Consider the following 4,288-nt stretch of genomic DNA (forward strand, 5'->3'; position numbering starts at 1 on the left):
TCCTCAAATTCTTCCTCTGTCATAGATCGACTTTGCTTCGTATTTCTTTTCGACATTTCCGTTTAATCTGTACAAGTTGATGTTCAGGCGTTAGAGGTCCAGCTCAGGAGTTGCCGCAGCTGCCCAGCGCCAGTCGGAGGTTGTAGTGGGAACCCAGTGTTGTTGTAGCCGCTAGGTGTTGTCTCAGAAGCATTAGCCCAGCGTTACAGCCGTAGCTCAGGTATGGAGACCCACCTCAGGTGTTGTAGCCGCAGATCCGGTGTTGTAGCCGCAGGTCAGATGTTGTCGCCGCAGCAGCCCAGTGATGTAGCCGTAGCCTTCCCGGTATGCTTTCCACCGCTCGTCGTGGCTGGTGGCGGGTAAAGCTGATCCTGGCTTAGCAGTTCAGTATCCAGTCTCAGATTCCAGTGACATAGTTTGGAAGTTTTATCTTAGTTTTATCTTAATAGTTTTATCTTAATAAAACACAACAGATCAATGTAATACACTTCCATCTCAGGATACAAAAACATGCCGCTAAGCATTCTGGGAAATAGTTCCCACTCCTGTCTTTTTCTTCTTTAGGTTTTTTTAAGTGCTAACCTAAAAACTTTAGTTTATTAATCTCCTGGAGGTTTGACAAAATTAATAAAAAGCTAACACAACTTGCTACTGTAAGTATATATTTTCACAAACTCACATTTAAGTTCAAAATCTAAAACTGACTTAATGTATTTGACTTAAACAGTAGAAGATAGTAGACACAACTAAATGTGGCTGAAATGTTTTACAGTGTACAAAGGTAAAAACAAACACCAAACTTTACCTATTAGTACAGATACTGATCGTTGGTGATCCATCAAGAACCCATTAAGCACATTCCATAAATTACTGCCTTAATTGAAGCTTGGTGCATGAGTGCTGTGAATAAAGATACTGTAATAATTTACTGTAACATTTGACTGTGTTGTGCAAAAGCTCTTGGAGGGGAAAGTGTCAGATTACATCGATTAACTTGATGGTGAATTCTATAATGCTCACATTTACAGTCGAGGTCACCAGATGACGTCGTTTAAGCACATTAGGGCGCTATATAATGTTTGTTTGGAACAAATAAGATCTGCTTCTTCTGGAACAAAATCAGATTCCAGTATCCTCACCTCTAACATATTCACATAACTGAACACATTGTTAACCTTGGATATCCAGGGATTTGTATAAAGCACTAAATTCTTTCCTGGTGGTAAGAAAATCTTCATGAAAGAAACTCTGGTACCTCCTTTTTCGTTTATATTCACAAATCGGTCCTCAGGTCAAAGGTTAACTCCCTTGCATTTGACACACCGAGGTATACTTCATGTTTCCAGATTACCTTTTATATCCCATAACTAAATCTTTTGTATTGTAATAAAACAAACCAAAATATTTTTCCTTTTGGTGTAAAAGGAACTGCAGGGTGTGGACTATAGATTTTTCACATCGAACAAGATTTGCAGTGGTTTATAGGTTGAATGGTTTTTTTCAAACCTCTGATTTGTACAGGATTGTTTTGAGGGATGCTGTTTTTTGGGAGCCTGCAAGAATAGATGCAAATGTTAATTACATTTTTATTAGTACATTAAAGTGCTCTTGTCATGTTGCTCTAAAATGCTTCAGTTTAGCTTCTGGCTGTTTAAAACCTCACTTCTCCTGGAAAGCTCATTCTGCGCCACTCCAGTGTATTTTAATGGTGTTTAATTAAATCAGTTTAAATATACTGCACTTCATAGATTTTCTGCTGCTAGTTTAATTTTCAAATTATAACTCTGGAGTCTGAAGCGCTAATGAAAAAAAAGAGAAGTAAATCAATCATAGCTACCTGACACAGCAACAATTGAATATTTTAATGACCAGTATGGAGCTGGGGTGGCACATAAAACATTTAGCATCTCTGTAACTGGTTTATTTGACAGAGTCACTTTTATTGCTCTCTTGTAATGAAGAAGGTCTAATGAAGATTATATATGCAGAAAATCTTATTGCTTTGTCATTTTTATTATTGCAAAATCAACATTGTTTTCATGTGTTTCAACAGTGGGGATTTTTAAGAGATGTTACACGTGAACAGAAGCTCCTCTCCTCACAGATCAAAGGTGCACTATATCACATTTTCAGTATTTTTGACCCGTGATCACGTCCGTCTGGATCTGGAGTCTAGTGGCGGTTCATTTCTGCCTGATTGCTACAATCAGATTGAAGTGTTATGTGATCAAGATTTGATTTTCTGGGCAGAGTGGATCCTTAGATTGATTTCTGAATATGAATCGTATAACATGATTTCTTCTTCTTTTTACACCCATGGGTAATATATTCTAACAGTGTTTGAGTAGAAGGCTGTGTGGCCTCGAAGTAGCTGTTTGCATAATTAGAAATGTCAGCTGACTGATATCATTTAGATTAAAGTGTTGAAAACATGGATGCAAATCAAAGATGTATATTGGTCAGGTCATGTTAACATTTTATGTTTTACATGATGTTGGCCTTTTTTTTTGCATGAATAATAATATTTCATGTTTCATATGTCTTGGTACCTGCTTACCGATTCTTTTAAAGATCCTAGAGAAGTCATAAATGCCAATTACTACAAACATTAATGTGAATCTGACATAAAGCTCTGGAACAAATGACGAGTCCACTGCACTGAACCTCATTGAAAACCTCCTGGTTATTCCACCAAATACTGATTCCTGAACTCTTCCTGAGTTAAAACATTAGTATTGCTGTTTCTAAATGAATATGAACTTGTTTTCTTTGCATTATTTCAGGTATGAAAACACTGCATCTTTCTCGTGTTTTGGATTTTCTTAAGGCATAAAAAAAAAGTATGGGGAAAAAAATTGTAAAAAAAACTAAATTTTTTTCTAGGTGATTAGGTGTAATTTTCACCAAATAAAGTTGTTGTTTGGAAAATACATCAGTAACGTCAGTTTTTTAGGGGTTACTTGATGTCACAATAAGTTGTTTTTTTTTACCTGCGGTCCTCTACAGTAGGAGGAGGAACCGGGTTATGCATATTGGATTTAACAAGAATGTTCTTGCATTTGAAGTGGATGGCCAGTAGTTGGCAGTGTATTGTCCGATGCTCCAGTGTCTGTGTGCATTTATAACATAAAAATCCACAAAAAACACAAGAAAATGGCTTTCGGGTAGCTGTCGCTTGTTATGCTGGACCTCTTCACTTCTTCTCTGATTAATGCTCTCCTTCTTGGGCCAGTAATTTCAGGTGTTTGCAGGTTTGTTGTTGGGTCACTCTTCAGTCTCACAGATGATGGACAGAGAAGCTTCCTTCCGTGCTTTGAGGTTTACAAAGTGTCGAATCTTTTTTTTTATACAGACATCTTTACTGTGTATCTGCTCTTTGTATTTCCTGGTCGTCTAAAGTCTTTTGTGCCAGTTTTCTTCATTCCTCTCCTCAAAGTGCCAGCAGGTGTTTTTTTTTTCATGTGTAGGCTTGTGTGCTTGAGTGGAGGCAGAATTTGTTCTAAGGAAACAAACAAAATGCGTGGATGTGGTTGTGAGGAATACAGGACAGGTAGCTGAGCACCAGATGATGAAACACAGTGACCTTGTGCTTGCAGAGTGTGCTCACAAAAAAAGTAGTTTAAAACAATACAGACTTTTTATTAAAAATAAAAAAAACAGCTTTAATGGGCTCTGTGCAAAACCTATCAATGGAATCATTTAATTGCACGGCTTGTTTTCATGTAAATAAAAGAAAATGTACCTCCAGCTAAACCACTTCAGTTGTGTTGGACTGTTGGTGTGAGACTTCAAAGCCTTTAGAATAAGAGAACAGTATTCATTTTCATAATGAAGCCGCTATCAGACGCAAACAGACTGCTTCCTCGTACAAAAGGCTGAGGCAGCAACATGGAGGAAATATCTTAATGACTAATTACATTTTAAGATGTGCAAATGGTTTTCAGAGCTGGGAATGTGCTTTAAACCTGTAAGCAAAGAAAAAAAATATTTTAAAATGCAGCACCAACCCGACTGCATGGGCTACACTGAATGACTGAAATGAAAGGGCTACTTTTACTTTTTGACTGGTCTGTACTTTTTGTATGACAAAGGAACCTTGACAACAAAAGAGTAAATTGAAGGAATAATGAGAGCAGGACCTGTCTTGTAATTTTAGGAGGGGATCACAACATAAATTAGAAACATACAGTGGGTGTGGGGGCAGTAATGGATTAAGGACAGCTGTCAAGATGTGTGATTGAAATACACCGAGAGCTTGCTCCGGATCTGAGGCTGTTTTTCACAGCCA

Source organism: Poecilia reticulata, chromosome 4 (genome assembly GCF_904066995.2).
Source record: "Poecilia reticulata chromosome 4, P_reticulata-male-v2, whole genome shotgun sequence".
NCBI lineage: Eukaryota > Metazoa > Chordata > Actinopteri > Cyprinodontiformes > Poeciliidae > Poecilia > Poecilia reticulata.